A 19,525-nucleotide genomic window follows, 5' to 3' on the forward strand; every position below is an offset into this window, starting at 1 on the left:
GTAGTTTGCTGGAGCCCACTGGGAGATTTGTGAAACCGATACAATTTTTCATGACGTTTTGGATCTTTGAAACCTAGGGGTTATTTCACATGTATTTCTTCCTTGATGTTACCATTGAGGAATGCACTTTCCGCATCCATTTAACACAGAACAATATTGTGATAGTTAGTTGATGTCCCACAAATGTAGGTGATGAATTGTGGATCTTTTCTATACATAAAAGTATCGATCCCACGAGGATCTGAAGGAATTGGTAAGTACAATTATAGCAAGAGTTCACTGTAAATGCTAAACAGTGTAATATTGTTGTGGTTTATAGGGATGGTATGACACAAAATGTAAATAATAAGAAAAAAGTAAAAGAGTGCAACAAGTGACTCAATCCCTAGTAATGCTAAGGATAAGCCGGATGTGTTACTTACGATGATCAAAGAATCTTGATGACGAAGGGAATATCACATAGTTGTTAATTCCATAACGAGTTTCATCGATTATTGTTGTGTGGTCAGTGTTGTAGGGATATAGCCTATTTCTACGTGCTTCAAAACTATTGAATCACATATACTTATGATTGTGCACTTAACAAGCATCTGAAACAACTAAGTTTGATTAAGGCATGATAATCAACCATAGCCATAACTTCCTTTAGGGTCCCTATTGAAGCCTCATGCCATAACTCAGCCATAACTCATAAACTCAGGGAACACCATTTCTGCCACTCTCGCCTCCCATCATAAACTTATTATAACACCATGCTCTCCTCTAGGACCATAAAGGTGAAGTGCCACGCAGTCGACTTTCACATGGACACCACTAGAGAGCACTGGTAAGTGATAACACTAGTCAATTCACATCAATTGTACAAAGATGGATGGGATGGAGATGGGGTGTAACATCCCAAACTTTCAATTTTGAATGTTATACGTAGGTCATTCATGCATATCATATTTTATTTGCTTTTCGTTTCACGATCCTCGAAATTCTAAGCAACTCAAGGACCCTTGGAGAGAGTTGGGGATTTCACGGTTTTCATATTTGAAATTTATCAAATATCGAAACGAGGATCAGTTGTTTTATTATTTTTCTCTCCAAAAATATTTCATATTAAAATATATGAGAGGAGATAATATGACTTCTCCAAAATAAACGAAATATTGGAGGAAAAATATTAAAATCAAATTTTTGTTTTTATTCGGATTTTATTGCTATTTTTATTTGCACAGGAAAAAATATGCATTTTTCAAAAATTGCATTTTAGGCCAAGAAAATGTTCACCTTGTTCTAAATATTCTATGAAGACGGTGAAAATTTGTTTTGGTATTTTTATATTTTTTTATTTTTCTAGGATGTCTTTTCGGCGGAATATGTTAAAAAAAAGAGGAAGCCCGCCGGACCGAACTGGGCCGCGGCCCAGCGAGCCCCGCGCCGCCGTCGTCTCCGAGCTGGACTCCTCGAGGGAGTCCGAGCCGCCGCCATGGCCTCGCCCCCTCCCGCAAGCCGCCTCCCCTCCCCCTTTAAAAGACGGACCCGGCCCCCCCTTGGAGCCCCAAGCCGCCACCGCCGCCAGCCCCCGCAAGTCGCCTCGTGCCACCGCCGCATGCCGCATGCTGCTGCGCCGCCGCCAAGCCCCTGCCGTGCCGCCCTCCGCCGCCCCGCGCCGCACCCCGCCGTCGCCCGCGCCACCACCTGCTCGCCGGAAGCCGCCGGAGTTCGAATCTCGCCGTTCATTTTTTTTTGGTTTAGGTAAAAATCGTCGGTGTTTTTAAAAAAACCCTAGTTACATTTTTTAGACCGGTTCGTTCGTTTTCTCGGTTTAGTTTATTCAGCGGACATTCGTCCGTACGTTCGTTTTAACGAACGGTTTTTGCCCGTTAGTCACAGACAACGAACGTTCGTTCGTTAGCCTGTTTGTCCATTTTTCCTTTTCTCGGGTTTTTCGCGATTATTTTCGATCGTGATTTCTAATCCGATTTTCATTTTAGTTTTTCTTTTCGCTCGTTTATCGAAATCAGGCGATTCAAGCGCCTAGATCTTCGTCTCAAAGCCCTATTTCCGTTTAACCAAATTGAACAAGATTTTGATACTGTAAAATTTGACTTTAGTCCAGATTAGTAATCGGATCTTGTTTCTTTCACAGTTTGTGTTTCGTTACTCCATTTGATTTGATTCTTTTTGCAAACCAGAGTTCTTAAGTTGAACTTTCTGGTTAGATCTTCTTATTTGAGTTTTACCCATGCATCTTTGTTTGATTGCTTATGTATGCTATTGTTTGTCTACGATAGAACACCCGGAGTGCGAAGCGTGCTACTACGAGTCTCTAGGTTTCACGGATCATCAGCAAGGCAAGTAACACTTTGATCATACCCCTTTATTACCCAGTTTTTATGCATTAGTTCCAATCCTCAAACACTGCATGATTAGGATGTGATTAACTTGTGGGTTTGGGAAGTAGATGATGAGGTAGAACCTATTACCTGTTTTATTATCAAACCGTCGGGAGTTACCTCTATGTTGCTTATATTGCTATGCTATGCTCATAGACGTGGATTGGGTTTGAGTGTATCCATGACAGATGTGAGATTGTTAATTAATGGTTCAACTTAAGGTGGCAACTTTAATACACATATGGGTGGATTGCTTGTTTGGGCACCTGGAGAATCCAGTGTTGTCCTAGGATATTCCGGAGTACCCGTGTGATCATCTTACGGTCCGCCACCCAGGCTCAAAGAGATCTTAAGATTATTCATGCTAGAAACTTCCGTGTGCAGCCACAAGCCATTATGGGCTCTGGCATAGTATGAGTAAGTTGTGTGACCTCTTTCAGTGGTGGGCTAGCAGATGTAGAGGGAAAGTAGGTGTAACTGTCCACCCACAGTAAAGGGTAAATGCTTCTGAAAGACTGTGTCTCGGTCATCCGTTTCTCAAACATCATGTAGTGCGAGAAATCCAACGGAGGAGATCGAGTCTTGTGGGGAAAAGTGCACAAACCTCTGCAGAGTGTACAATCTAATCATGGTTGGCCGTGTCCCCGGTTATGGACATCTTGAGTATCTAGTACTTGGATTTTCCTATTGTATCTCATCACTCTAAATTAATTTGTTGGGTTAATGAACTACTTTAATTGGGATTGAGTTGGAGGAACCTTCTCAGTGATGTTTCAACTACCATGATAGTTAAAATAAAACTTATTCCTTTGTTGTTGGGAAAAATTGGCTTTTCGCAAAAACATTATAACCATACAGCCTCCACTAGCCAGATATGCATATAGTGTTAGCATTATTTCTGTTCATTCTCTACCATGTTACATTGCCAGCATATTCCATGTGCTGGCCCATTTTTGGGCTGCAACATATCACGTTGCAGACTTTTCAGACGAGGAGTAAGGTTCGCTAGGTCATTGTCGTGCAGCTCAGCTATGCCGTTGGAGTTGATGGACTCACTTTATCTTCCAAGCCTTCCGCTGTTATCGTATTAGATGGCCTTAAGCCATATTTATTGTAATAAGTTCTCTTTTGGAGACATTCGATGTAATAAGTGTGTGATTGCTACTCTGTTATACATCCTTCGAGTACTGTGTGTGTCAACATTACCGATCTAGGGATGACACTAAAGCACAGAGACTTGATCGTTTGAGGTCGGGTCGCTACAAGATGGTATCAGAGCACACGCTGAGTGTAGGACACGACCACTAAGCTAAAGCCTTAGATCACTACTCTCTCTCATTTCTCACTCCTCTTCATTTTCTACTCTTTAGGATGGCGGACGCAAGGAACACGTTTGCACAACCGGATGAAGAAGCACCTTTTGGACGGCACTTGAAGGAAGTCACTAAGTACCTGAACATTGGAATACCAAGCTTCACCGGGACTTACAACGCCACTTTACCAGAAGAGGAGCGCTGGATGATTCAAGTTCAAGTTCCAGGAAGGACATTCACGCCAGTCACTAAGCCCATAGAGTTTTCCTTTGATGCACCAACCTGGAGTCTAGGAAAGAGTATGGCAGCCCACATCACCATGGGACGCATTGGAGAAGTTTACCATAAGGAGATTAAGCATACTATCTACCAGATTTGTGGGCGCCGAGATGAGCAATGGGAGATGATCAGCACCAGGAAGGATAGATCAATCGCAGCTTTCATCCAGGAGTTAAACCAGCACATTCGTCGCCAGGAGAATCAGGTGTGCGCAGGCATGATAGATTTGAAGAAGGCAATGACAAGGATCACCGAGCTTGAAGAAGAACTCAAGTCTACACGCGATGGATACGAGGAGGAGATGACGATACTAGTGGAGATGAATGACGATCTGACAAGGAAGCTAGGAGTATTTATGGGAGACCCCGCGCCAGGAGGAGAAGACGACGAACCTAAGGAGATTCGTTCTGAAGACTACATCATCATCGACGACACCGATTCCGACCCGGATAGTAGTGATGATGACTTTGAAGACGAAGCTGGAGCAGACATCATGGAGTCTTCCACTGATCAAAATTTCTAGATGACCACCAAAACAGTAGTAGTAGTCTACCATGTATATAGTATAGTCTGAGCACTTTTATAACGATAGTTAGATCGATTTGTATGCCCTTGCTTGATTGATTGAGTGATATGATTGTGTTTGTCTCATGTGCATATGGGTAGTGTTTTCCTCACTAGACCTCATTCTATTCTACTTCTCTTCCCTCTAAACCCTCAGATGCCTCCGAGACGTGACCCTGGATTTACCTTTCCACCGGAGCTCACTCAGTTGATCCAGCAGTAGAATACACTGATGTAGTTGTTAGTTCAGAACCAAGGCAACAACAACAACAACAACAACAACCCACCGCCACCACCACCAGTTAACAACTTAGCCCGTTTTTTGAGGTTGCAGCCGCCGGTGTCTCCAGTAGCACCGAGCCGATAGTGGCAGATGATTGGCTTCACAGGATTGGAAGGGAGTTAACCACTGCAGGATGCATAGATGCTGAGAAGGTGTGATTTGTCGCACATCAGTTGGATGGACCAGCAGCCTCATGATGGGGGAATTACACTGTCACCTATCCTATAGCCACTGTTACATGGGATCAGTTTCAGCAAGCATTCCGCACAGCCCATGTCTCAACTGGAGCTATGAGCATGAAGAAGCATGAGTTTCGCAACTTACGCCAAGGGAACCGTACTGTGGGGCAGTACATGGATGAATTTAGTAAGCTATCTCGTTATGCCCCTGATGATGTGGCCACAAATGCCGCAAAGCAGGAGAAGTTTATGGAAGGGCTGAATGATGAGATGAGCATGTAGTTGATGGCGGCAACATTCAACAACTACCAGGAGTTGGTAGACAAGGCTGTTATGATTGAAGGGAAGTAGCAGCAAATTGAGAGCCGCAAAAGGAAGTTTTGACAAGGAAGGTACAACTCAGGAGCTCAGCAGAATCCTCGATTAACCCCGAACTCGGGAGGACTTGTCCATAACCATGGAGGTCAAAACCACAATGGAGGGAGTTCTCACAACCATAGTGGCCCCAAGAATGGAAACGGGAACGGAGCAGGTAGTAATCAGAATCGCTCTAACCCAGCCACACCCACCAAGAAGGACCTAAGTCACATTACTTATTTCAAGTGAGGGAAGACTGGACACTATGCCACTGAGTGCCTTGAAGCGAAGAATGGAAATGGCAATGGAAGCGCTGGGAAGAAGCCCAACCCTTTCAACAGGGGACAAGTGAACCACGTGAACGTGGAGGAGGTTGAGGAGCAGCCTGATGCTGTTATCAGTAAGTATTTGGTTAAGTCGTTTACTGCAATCGTTCCTTTTGATACTAGTGCATCGCATTCATACATATCAAGGGGATTCGTGGATAAGTATAAACTGCCCACTAAAGTTCTTAGGACACCTATGCTAGTAACCTCACCCGGAGCTGAGTATATGGCAAGAAGTGGATGTTTTCAGATGCCATTAGCCATTGGAAGCCATGTTCCCCCTCAGACTTGATAATTTTGGAGTCACAAGGATTGGATGTGATACTGGGAATGGATTGGATATTGATGTATGGGGGACACATCGATTGCGTGAGTAAGTCAATTTTTCTCACCACCCCAGAGGGAAAAAGGATCAAGTATGTATCTAGGCATGCGCCTAGGAGGAGCCAAGTAAATACCCTCACGGGAGTTGTTCAGGAGGAAGTGCCCATAGTGAAGGATTACCCAGATGTTTTTCCAGAGGAGTTACCAGGCATGCCACCGGATCGAGACATCGAGTTTTTGATAGAGCTATTGCCAGGTACCGGGCCAATATCAAAGAGACCCTACCGAATGCCCGCAAATGATCTAGAAGAGATCAAGAAGCAGATTAAGGAGTTGTTGGAGAAAGGTTATATTCGAAGGAGTTCATCACCATGGGGAGCCCCAATGCTTTTGGTTGAGAAGAAGGATAAGTCTCTAAGAATGGTTGTTGATTATCATGCGTTGAATGAAGTGACGATTAAGAATAAGTACCCCCTGCCGATGATCAATGATTTATTTGACCAGTTGACAGGAGCTAAAGTGTTTTCGAAGATCGATCTGCGATTAGGATATCACCAGCTCAAGATTCAAGAAAAGGATATACCTAAGACAACTTTCACCACAAGGTACGGGCTGTATGAGTATACGATCATGTCTTTTGGATTGACTAACGCCTCTGCCTATTTCATGAGTATGATGAACAAGGTGTTCATGGAGTTCTTGGATAAGTTCATTGTGGTGTTCATTGATGATATCTTGGTATACTCGAAGAGTGAAGAGGAGCACAAGGAACATTTACGTTTAGTTCTCGAGAAGCTCAGTGAACATCAGTTGTATGCCAAGTTCAACAAATGTGAGTTTTGGTTGAAGGAAGTTGGATTTCTTGGACATGTTATATCAGGAGAGGGTATAGCAGTGGACCCAACCAAGGTTCAGTCAGTCACTGAGTGGTTGGCACCCACCTCAGTTGGAGAGATCCGCAGTTTCCTTGGACTCGCGGGATATTATCGGAGATTTATTGAAAATTTCTCTAAGATTGCGAAGCCTATGACGACATTGTTGAAGAAGGACACCAAATTCCATTGGACTGAAGAATGTGAAGCAAGTTTCCAGGAGTTCAAGAAACGTTTGACTACAGCCCCAGTGCTGATTCTGCCGGATATACGCAAGGATTTCCAAGTGTATTGCGACGCCTTTCGCTTAGGACTTGGAGGAGTACTGATGCAGGACGGAAGAGTTGTTTCGTATGCCTCACGACAACTGAAACCGCATGAGTTAAATTATGCCACGCATGACTTGGAGTTGGCAGCGGTAGTGCATGCACTCAAGACTTGGAGACATTTTCTCATCGGAAACCATTGTGATGTGTACACGGATCATAAGAGTTTGAAGTACATCTTCACACAGAAGGAGCTGAACCTCAGGCAGAGGAGATGGTTAGAACTCATAAAGGATTATGATATGAAGCTTTATTATCATCCAGGAAAGGCCAATGTCGCAGCAGATGCTTTGAGCCGTAAGAGTTATGTCAACACCCTCGTAAGCGGAGGGATGCCAAAGGAGCACTACAAAAAAATACACTTCCGTGATGATACATGTTTGTCATAGTAGGTCACGTTTTCTGTCATGCATGTACATCCATGACGATTTTATGACAGAATCAAGATAGTCATACCTGTGCTGTCATAGAATTGTTCCATGACATTACCAAAATTATCATCACGGAAGTGTCCACTTCCATGATGATAAATCGCGCGTCATAGAAGTGCTTTCATCAAGGGTGACCGACACGTGGCATCCACCGTAACGGAATGCCGTTAAGCTGTTGGGTCGGGTTTTGGATCCGATAACCCGTTAACAGCCCTGACCAATGGGGATTTTCCACGTGTAAAATCATCATTGGCTGGAGGAGACATGTGTCAGGTCCGCGTTGGCACAGGTGTCACTCATCCAATGGGCGAGACGCGCCTATGATATGTTGACACGTGGACCGGCCTATCAAGTTTAAATGGGCCGGCCCAACTGAAGGCCCACAAGATTTTGCGGACCATAATGGGCCGACCCAGGTAAAGGCCCACTAGATTTTTGTGTGCCATAATGGGCCGGCCCAGGTAAAGGCCCACAAGATTCTTGCGGATCATAATGGGCCGGCCCAGCTAAAGGCCCACAAGATTTCACCGACATTAATGGGCCGGCCCAGCTGTAGGCCCATAAGATTTTGAGGACCCTAGTAGGCCGACCCATTAGCTGGCTGCCATGTTTTGGGCCAAATGCCGGCCCATATTTGATCCGGTCCATTAATGGCCTGCCACGCTCCGGGCCTAATAGTGGCCCATATGAGATCCAACCCATTAAAAACCTACCACATTCTGGGCTAAATTACGGCCCAGATCAGGTCCGGCCCTTTAAGAGGCTTTGGGCTCAATTATGTCCCATATCAGATTCGGCCTGTCAACTGTACACTATGCTTTTGGGCCCACTTGCTAAAGGCCCACTTAGTAATTCGGCATGATAATAGTTTTGGCCTGTTAAGGGCCCATTTAACATTTCAGCCCTATATTAATTTCGGCCTGTTAAAAGCCCATCATATAGTTGGGCCTAACTACGGCCTGGTTTGCATCCGGCCTGCTCGCAGCCGATATCTGATTGGGCCAAACAAGAACCGAGACAATTTTGGCCTGTTAAAAGCCCGTGATTTGATTCGCACAATCATGGGCCGAGGTTCATTTCGGGCTGATGCCGGCCCGTGAGCTGTTGTTTCAGGCCCAACCTACATCATGATTGCATGACGGCCCGATTATGTATCGTAATTTTACGGTTTGGCCGGTTTACTGCAAAGACAGGATATATATGTATATATAGTAAAATAACTGCAGCATCGTGAATAAGAAAAAACCTAGACTATACAATAAAGAAATTACGGCATATTACATCCACTGGGCATCAAAGTTCGCCACTACGATAATAAAGCACAAGCAGATAGGAGATTACATACACTGGGTATCAAAGATCGCCACCAGTGCAAATAAACACGCCGACAAAATAATATACAAAACCGACAACACTTCAATAAAGTTCAAGAAAGGTTAGCACTGCTGGGGAGCTGTAGCACAAGCAGCTGAGCAAGATGATGAGACTGCGCTTGTTCAACACTTATATCTTCCTCACTCTGAAAGATAAACAAGCAGACAAATGACAGGTTTTGCACATAAAAGTATCAGTGCTGACAATTCATCACATTTCTTACTAACGAATAAAGTGACACAGTTTAAAATTGCATTAGCACAATATGGTATTGTTCAGGTCAAGACATGGCAGGAAATGACATTGTGAAGGAGTTGGCAGCTTCACGACACCACTGGATTACAGATCAAGAACTCATAAGTATCAATGGTTAGTGTGCTGTCAATTTATACCATTTTAGATTGGCAAATAAAGAGATGGTTTAAATAATAGTAGAATGATATGACATTGTTCATAGTTAAGACATGGCAGAATATGACATTGTGCTGTAGTGGGTAGGTTTACCACACCACTGGATTACGGATGAAGAACAGAAGCATACATGCAGTGCAAAAGAAGATCACTTGCTCTGTATAGTTTAATTTACATGGTATGAAGAAGGAACTTGGTTGTAAAACTCAAAACTTAAATTGAGAAAGGACAAACTTTTGTTTATGAACTACATAATAAACTTTACACAAGCAATTTGATGCAAACACAAAAATAAACAGCTGTTGCAATCATGCCTAACCAAATATATACAACAAAGTTTGAAGGCTTGAGACGGACAAACTTACATTATTGGTGAAGACAGGCTCTATAAAGGCCTTGTCCATGCCGACGGGGAAGGCAATTCAAGAAGTTTACCACAGAATCTTCTTCAAAAGCATTGCCTTTATTTTACATTTTGTTAAGAGTAAATATAGATGTGATAATATACGAAAAAATGGAGAATATTTAAGATAAGATGAAGAGTGATGCTACATAACCAAGTAGCTATAAATGCAAGTGCAGCAATACAGGCAAAATGTACAACCACTACAAGAAATATGTCAACTTATGACCTTCTGTCAGTGACACTGGAAGAATTGGTCATAAATCTATGACCATTTTAGACCAATTGGTCAAAAGCTGTTCAGGGGGCTCCAAACCCTAAACCATTGCGACCATTTTGGTCAGAAAGGTCATAATTTCCTTACACGAAATGGTCATAAAGCAGATAGCACTAGTCCGCTGCTTTATTTCTAGCTGATCATGACCAATATAGATGGTCATAACCTTGTCAATTGTGGTGGATTGGTATGACTTGGCGCCACCTCATCAGTTTTGCCTATGTGTCATGTCCATGTGTCAATTTTTGCCCTAGGTTGTGAAGCAACCTATATTTCTGTCATTCCAAAAATTCCCAAAAAAATCTCATAAATTATTTGGGTCATATCTTCGTCAAATATGTAAAAATACTTCCTTGCCTAGTTCAAAAATAATTCAACAATATTCATTTTCCTATTCTGTTCACAACATCACTTTATGAAGGAAGTGCTATTTATATATTCTTGATTGCCCTCGGAATTCGTGGGCACTCTTTCCTATCCAAATCATTGCCGCATGACAAAATTAAGCTCCATTTGCCTGGCAAATCTTGCTCGGCAAATTTCCAAAGTTTTTGTCCACCTAGAAGCATTGTGAAGGAAGTACCTTTTTTATATATCCAAATGACATGAAATTTATACAGTTCTTTCATATGCCCAAATTATCACCCTCCTCCAAATTGCAGCTCAGGAAAATTATCTATGTGAGCCCAGGTTCAATTTATATTTTATGGCCAGATTGGCACGTTGCAAAGCAAGTGTTATCTAGACCCCTCCTATTAACCTCAAACTCTTTGGGCACTCTTCCATACCCAAATCATTGCCACATGATAACTATTCAGCTCCATTTTCCTAGTAAATCTTTCTCAGGAAATTTCCAAAGTTTCTACCTCGAGAGAAGCTTTGTGAAGTAAGTACTATCTAGGCTTGCCCAAATGATCTGAAAATCTACCAAGGCATAACCATACCTATGTAACTTACCTACACCAAATTTGAGCTCATTTCATTCATCCAATTTCTCTCACTAGTTTCCCCAAGTTTCTATCCATAGAAGAGCATTGTGAAGGAAGTACCACTTTGGCATGTCCAAATGGTATCACTTTTCTACGGTGCTTTTCAATGCCCAAATAATCATCCTCCACCAAATGTCAGCTCAATCCATTCATTATTTTGAGCCCAGCTTCAACATTCATATTTCTGTCCAGTGTGGTACTTTGCAAAGCAAGTACCACCTAGGATCCTCCTTTTGATCTGAAAATTTGCGAAGACATTCTTCTTAGTAGATGATCATCCTCAGCAAAAACTCACGCCCATTGGCCATGTGCATTTCCCGTAGCGCTAATCAAACACTTGGCTGCTAATTCATGTTTGAGCATCGATCGGTCTCCTCGTGAGAATCTTATGTTGTAATTTTCTTCCTAGAACCTACCTGGGGAGTGCCCAACCCACTAGACATGCCTAGGCTGCCCAGAACACATGGCAATGCCACGGTCACGCGGTGACCACACGTCGGGCATGTGAGTTTACGCGCTCTAGAGTTGGGGGCCTTGGCCACCGCCCAAACCTCGACGTATCGCCATCAAACCATGTATTTATGATTAAATAGGTACTTATGTAACTATAAATGATTTTTGGAAAAAATAAATAGTAAACTATGAGGCAGCTGCAGTTCAAATTTGACCCGCTTCCTACTGAATCGGCGGGAATTTGTCTTTTTCACCAGAGGTGGATCAAAACTTTTGACGCCCAACAATTTTGTCAATTGTGCATTAAATATGGCCTAGTATTTTATAAAAATGATTTGGTCCAATTTTGCAACAATTATTTGGGAGGTCCTTCACAAAAAAACCTCCTTTTGGGCACTAGAAAAATGGAAAATGGTTTTTTCGTCCAAAGAAAATGAAAACTTCCTTAGGCAACATTGTTTGCCATTCCAATATACACCCTTGTGAACAATATGGGATCATTTGAACAAATTATGCCATGAATGTGGCCATAAGATTGATCATTTGGCTTGAAAGCCATTGATATCCACACGTGATAGCTCGATTTTGAGAACACTTTTTTAAAATAATTGCCGTATTACAAGTTTGTTATTTTTCCTGGGAACTTGGCCACATATAATGACACAATGCGAAGGTTTCCCAATTTTTTGAATTTTTTTGAATTTTTCATGCCCGTTTCAAAATGCGGTCAAAACGGCGGGAATGACCGTTCCTAGCTAGTGGTTGAATCTTGAACTTTTTGGTGTTTCTCTGATTAAATAGGTACTTATGTACCTAGAAATGATTTTTGGAAAAAATAAATAGCAAACTATGAGGCAGCTGCAGTTCAAATTTGACCCGCTTCCAGCTGAATCGGCGGAAATTTGTCTTTTTCACGAGAGGTGGATCAAAACTTTTTACACCCAACCATTTTGTCAATTGTGCATTAAATATGTCCTAGTATTTTATAAAATTGATTTCGTCCAATTTTGCAACAATTATTTGGGAGGTCCTTCACAAAAAATCTCCTTTTGGGCACTCGAAAAATGAAAAATTGATTTTTCGTACAAAGAAAATGAAAACTCCCTTAGGCAACATTGTTTTCCATTCCAATATGCACCCTTGTGCACAATATGAGATCATTTGAACAAACTATGCCATGAATGTGGCCATAAGATTGATCATTTGGCTTGAAAACCCTAAATCTTCACGCATGATAGCTCATTTCTGAGAACACTTTTTTAAAATAATTGCCGTATTATAAGTTTATTATTTTTCCTGGAAACCTGGTCACATATAATGACACAATGCAAAGGTTTCCCAATTTTTTGATTTTTTTTGAATTTTTTATGCCCGTTTCAAAATGCGGTCAAAACCGCGGGCATGACCGTTCCTAGCTAGTGGTTGAATCTTGGAATTTTTTGGTGTTTGTCTGATTAAATAGATACTTATGTACCTAGAAATGATTTTTGGAAAGAATAAAGAGCAAACTATGAGGCAGCTGTAGTTCAAATTTGACCCGCTTCCAGCTGAATCGGTAGGAATTTGTCTTTTTCACCAGAGGTGGATCAAAACTTTTGACACCCAACCATTTGGTCAATTGTGAATCAAATATGGCCTAGTATTTTAGAAAAATGTTTTGGTCCAATTTTGCAACAAATATATGGTAGATCCTTCACAAAAAGAACTCAATTTGGGCACTCGGAAAATGGAAAATGGATTTTCCGTGGAAAGAAAATGAAAACTTCCTTAGGAAACATTGTTTTCCATTCCAATATGCACCCTTGTGCACAATATGAGATCATTTAAACAAACTATGCCACGAATGTGGCCATAAGATTGATCATTTGGCTTGAAAGCCATTGATCTCCACACGTGATAGCTCGTTTCTGAGAATATTTTTTAAAATAATTGCTGTATTACAAGTTTGTTATTTTTCCTGGGAACTTGGCCACATATAATGACACAATGCGAAGGTTTCCCAATTTTTTGATTTTTTTTTTGAAATTTTTATGCCCGTTTCAAAATGCGGTCAAAACGACGGGAATGACCGTTCCTAGCTAGTGGTTGAATCTTGGAATTTTGTTGGTGTTTCTCTGATTAAATAGGTACTTATATACCTAGAAATGACTTTTGGAAAAAATAAATAGCAAACTATGAGGCAGCTGCAGTTCAAATTTGACCTCCTTCCAACTAAATCGGCAGAAATTTGTCTTTTTCATGAGAGGTGGATCGAAAATTTTGACACCCATCCATTTTGTAAATCGTGCATTATACATGGCCTACTATTTTATAAAAATGATTTGGTCCAATATTGCAACAAATATATGGTAGGTCCTTCACAAAAAAACTCATTTTGGGCACTTGAAAAATAGAAAATGAATTCTTAGTCAACTACGACCAATTTTTTAGTTAACTGTGACCAATTTAGATGGTCATGACATGGTACGCGTGTATTGCATTTTGATTGGTCCGTGGGCGTTTCACGCGGATCGTGGATGGATCACCGTCGGATGCTCCCGGATCCAACGGCTGTCCTCACCCAAAGCTCACCTAAGCCGAAACCCTAGATCTCGTGAGTCCTCTGCACATTTTCCATCCACCCCCCGCCGCCTCCTTTCTTTCTCCCCTCGCTCTATTCTCCTTCCTTTCTCCCCTCCCCTACGCCACCCGCCCCTCTGTCGCTCGCGCGCGCCCCTCACCTCGTCCGAGACCGCCGAAGACCCCCACCCTCTCCTCTACCCCACCACCGCTGGCGCCCCCCACCTTTTTCTTCTTTCCCAAGCACCCAAAACCCTAGCCCGTGGCGCAGCCATGGCGACTGAGCTCTGGATCCACGGGCTAGAGGTGCAGCACTGGATCCGGTCCAGGGCGCAGCCATCATGCAGCACCACCACCAGCTGGACCAGTGGCTCGCCAGGGGCGTGGGTGGGGTGCTTCGCCAGACAAAGTATGCCCCCTGCCTCCCCGTGCCCGACCGCTCGCTCCGCCTCAACCTCGCCGTCTCGTAGGACCTGCGCGGCTGCCTCCAGGACCGCGTCTTCGCGCTCGAGGAGGACCTCCATGCCGTCGCCCAATGCATCGACCTCCTCAGGGTCAGTCCGCCCCCCTTCCCCCTCCCCCGTCCATTCTACTGTGGCGGTTACTCGCGCACTATACCTGTTCGCCATAATGCCTGATGGATCGGAACGGCCCCGTGCCATGCGTGCAGAACGAGTCGGTGATGAATGCAGAGGGGATCTGGCGCTGCGTGGAGGAGAAGGAGGTCGTGGCGGCCGCACGCGACCAGCTCGCCGCCCAGCCAGGCTCGAGAAGGAGTGCGGCCTCTACGAGCGCGACCTCAAGCGCGCCATGGAGTCATGCGATGAGCTCGCCTGGGAGAGCGACGACCTACGCAAGCGCCTCAGGGATGCCCCCGACGTCAGTAACATCACCACACCCCGTATCCCTTTCCTCGCTCATATTATCAGTCGATTTCATGCTTGATGGCTCCTGTTATCCACTGATTGCTACATTCTGGATATGATTTACTGTCTGCTCTTGTGTGCTCTGCCATTGGGAAAGGAAAATTAGTTAGTTGTGTCAGTTGATGACTAATTATATCTTCCACTGATTTTAATCACTTGATGCATATTCAGTTTGACTAGTTGGTCTTGTTACATTGTTTGTTTTTGGTCTGTCAACTGTAGTAGAGCTCCATCACCTTCAATCAGGTGATTTGGTGTTGGATCAACTGTAGAGCTCCATCACCATCATTGAACACTTTGCTTGCTTGCATGATACTCCTGTATGCTACTGCGGTGGCTGCTTTGTATAATTACTAGTGCAATGCTGTTTAACCCACCTGGTCCTCCAACATTCATCTTACTCACGCGCAGCTTACTGAACAAATGCAAGTGCCGCAGAGGGACAAGAAGATACTCAAGACCAACCTAAAAAAAGCAGAGGAGGTAACATGTTATCTCACTCTTGTACTTGCAACACCTATGTTCTGTACCTGCAACTTATCGCCCTCTCAGTGAACATTGCTTCATGCAACACTAATGTAGTCTTGATAGTTTGAAGTTTCTTTTGCATGTTTAATTCAAGGTTAAGTTATTCGAGGAGAAATAACTGTTGACGAAGCCAACAAGACGCTACTGTGCTTACTGGAGAAGGAGCAGAAACATTGGTCCGAAAGGAAGCACTCCGCCAGCAATTCCACCAAGGTAAAAGCACCAACCGACCCAACCATAAAAGCTCAAGTGTTTACTGATTTAATTTAATCTGGTACACACACAGCATAGGCAGTACAACTGTTAGTCGAAACCTGAATTACCCTACTGTCTGGCTACCTTGACTACATTAACAATGTCATTCTTGGTGCTGCAGCAGAAGCGCAAGTCGTCGAGCCTGAAGGACACGAGCCCGGTCAGCCTAGCGATCGATTTCAACAACACAGACGCATGCAGCCAAACTCCCCAGACTGTAGGGTGCACAAGAAGTGAACCCAGCCGGTTGTCCTGACATTCTCTTCTAGGTAGCTTGAACTAAAGTGAACTGAACAATCCACCCTTATGCATCTGGGCTGCTTGCCTCATCTGACTAACTTGCTGGGTTAATTTGGTTGGTTCTTGTTGGTAGAACCTTGGTCATGTAGCCTGCATTTTCCATTTTCCTCTTCCTGTTGGTAGCCGCCTGTGTCTATCATGATCCTTTCATGAGAAAAATTAGGAGTGTTACTTTGGTAACGCCACACATCCCATCTCCTTTCCCCCCTGCAATCTAGTCTAGTTTAAAATATACATTTCTTTGTCTGCTCTTGTGAGCTCTTCCCATTAGGAAACTTGGCTAGCTGCCCATATCATTTGATGAACTATACTATTATCCACTGCTTTTAATCAGCTGATGATGCATATTAAGTTTGGCTGATTTTGTTACATACATACATACATGACTTTGTTTTGGTCTGGCAACTCAACTGTGATGCCATTGCTGCTGCTCTGTAGAACTTCTGTATGTTTTTGATGTCAAACACTTATGCATGACTAATTGTTAAGTTGATACAATTTCTTTAGTAGACAAGCTTGGAAACTTAGACTACAGACTGTTAAACTGTTACTGATTTAGACTATAGAATTTTTAATCTTAGACTACTGGTTTATCTATGTCTCATATCATGGATTTGACCTGTACCATGCATTACACATGTGTTGATACAATCATATAGCTTATCTGATCAAACAATCTGTTCATGTTATCTTTACCTGCTGCTCTTATACCTTACCAAAACAAAAATAATTCTAACTGGGAGTAGTTTTTTTGTTCAGATTCTGTATTTATTACTACTGACATATTGTCGTGATTTACTTTTTGTATTGAATAGATCTTTTTGATATTCATAGGTTTTAGCGATCAGCCGCAACTCTTTCATCAAAGGTGCATGGTGCAACCGAGGACAAGCACTTCATGTCCAACCAAGGTGCATGGTGCTTGCAATTGATGAACAGGAGGTCTATGAAATTTGAAGTTCAAAGCCGGATAGCCCTACTCAGCAAAGAGTCGTCCCTTTTGTTTGACTGTAATAGACTGTAAATATTGTTATATTGTAATAGTAGGCATATTTGGGTTGTAATAGACTATGTACAGATTGTAGTAGACTTAGTTAGTGTTATTTGATGAACTACATTTGTACTGTTCCGTTTGAAATATTGATTATGTATGTGATTTGAAAATGTGTGCAATGGAAACCTGACTTGTGGGACCCACTTATGAGAATAATCTGAGCAATTTTGAATTTTCTATCAAGTGGGCCTAATGTGTGAGAAGATGACAAATGGGACCAGCCCCAAAATATAATGGCCCAAACAAAGTTAAAAGGCCCCGGCCCAGAAATAAATAAAAGGCTGAAATGGGCTTGGCCTATGTAACTGGCAGGAAAAAAATACATTAAAAAGGCTGAATTGTTGGGCTAGGCCCATGTAGAAAATCGAATTAGACCGGGCTGAATCTTGTGCCACATCAGATTGCCACGCTGGATGCCTACGTGGCCTGGGGAGGTTGCTAGTGACCAAAACGCCACAGTAGACGTATTTTGGTCATAAACATCTATGACCATTCTAGAAGAAAGGTCGCTATAGTCAGTTTATGACCGCCAGCTTTTGACCTTATGTTTTTGGTCACAAAAAGGTCACAAATTGAAAACAGTGACCATTCAGTGACCAATAGTGCTGGTCACAAGTTGAAATATTTCTTGTAGTGAACCAAGAGTAATGCACAGCTAAACTTCTTCAGTACCAACCTTATGGTAAGAGTAAATATAGATCTGATGTGTAGAAAATGGAGGGCAAAGGAAAATAAGCTGCAGAGTGATGGTACATGAACAACTACCTGTCATTATAAGTACACTGATAAAAGACAACATGTACTTACAAGAACAATGCAGAGCTAAAAAAACATTGGCATTGGATATATTCTACACTAATGTAACCATTCATACAGATGAGATAATTTGGAGCGAACAATTGATAAGCAAGCTATCATGCATACTGCTGTCACATAATGAACCAGGTATGTATGCAAGTACAGTGATACAGGACAACAGGTACTAACAAGAGCAAAGCAGCGGGCAGCATATTTGTGATATCCTGTCATTCTTGTCAAACCGGAATTCTTCTTCGAGCAGATTTCCTGCAAAAAAGATCCGTAAGGCACATGTGGAAAAGTAGAAGTTCAAATTGTCATGTGATTTCATAGACAGTACCTCATCATGGGAACGAGACCAGTGCATAACAAGGTTTTTCCATTCAATGTCTTCTAAATTTAGCACAGGAGACTTCACCGGAAATTCGTTTATAGACTTGCCATCAAAGTGTGATTTCCTCAGGTAACACCGATACTGCTGCAATGCTTCCTTGAAAAGCACAAGCAAGCTTTGCTCGTCATGACTATCCAGATTGACCCTCGCCTAGTTACAACAATGTAATGTAAATCATTGATGTGTTCTATCAGTAGAAAACAGGAAAATAATAACCATGAATAATAGCACTTACACGTAAGTTGGACAGGAAGATGTGAAAATGGTGTTTGTCTTCACAATAATCTTCCCATGATGGGAATATATGCACGTAGTCCCTAACAACATTGAAAGCATTGTCTTTTAAACTGGGAATAAATGGAATGGGTTCCAATCTGCAGGAATTGGCCGTCTCTGCAGTTGGGATAGGTCTTCGGCGGTGGACTTGCTGTACTTTTTGCTGGAGTGGAATTTTTCTGTGGTACAACTGGTGCTATGGCAAATGAAATCGGTATACATTTTGCTGGAGTGTAGGTCTTGTGTGGTGGGGCTAGTGGTGTGGCCAGTGAAGTATGGGTACAGTCTGCTGGAGTCGGTCCTACGTTTTGTGTCACTTGTTGTACAACCAATATAAGTGGGGTGTTGTCTGATTTCTCCGGCACCACCACGTTTCTCAAGGACTTTGCTGGTGCTCCTTCAGGTTCGGCAATCACCCTCTTCCTTTTTGATGTCTAATGCACAAGAACAACATTTGAGTGGAAAAACATGGTATGATGACAGATGGAATATGTATTGATAATGGATGGGCATGGCATCTCGACATATATGATGAGTAAACTAAGCAGATGGCGGTGCAACAAAGTAGAAGAAATGCAAGACAACATATGCAATATACCCACAATCAATAAAACATTGCCAAATTAGAACATGCACCTTGATGGGTGAACAGGACATGCCATCTGCCTTTGACTCCTCGAGGTTAGAATAGTCATTAGGATCATATTCTAAACAAGAATCAACAGGCGGGGAGCGTATGAGTTTCATTGCATCCAGAATGGCACTCAATGCCTTGGTGCCAATTTTGTAAGTCATTGCAGTGTTTAGCTTCAAGAGTGGACTGCTGCTAGTGCGACACAAAGCAGCTACACAGATCATAGTGTAGATATAACGGGAAAACCTTAAGCATC

General features: G+C 42.7%; 1 pseudogene; it reads left to right on the top strand.

Annotated features, from left to right (window-relative positions):
* Positions 1-14,445: 14,445 nt before the first annotated feature.
* On the top strand, positions 14,446-17,070 carry LOC123153048 (uncharacterized; annotated as a pseudogene).
* Positions 17,071-19,525: the final 2,455 nt, after the last annotated feature.

The sequence above is a fragment of the Triticum aestivum genome, chromosome 7A, assembly GCF_018294505.1.
Source record: "Triticum aestivum cultivar Chinese Spring chromosome 7A, IWGSC CS RefSeq v2.1, whole genome shotgun sequence".
Classification (NCBI taxonomy): Eukaryota; Viridiplantae; Streptophyta; class Magnoliopsida; order Poales; family Poaceae; genus Triticum; species Triticum aestivum.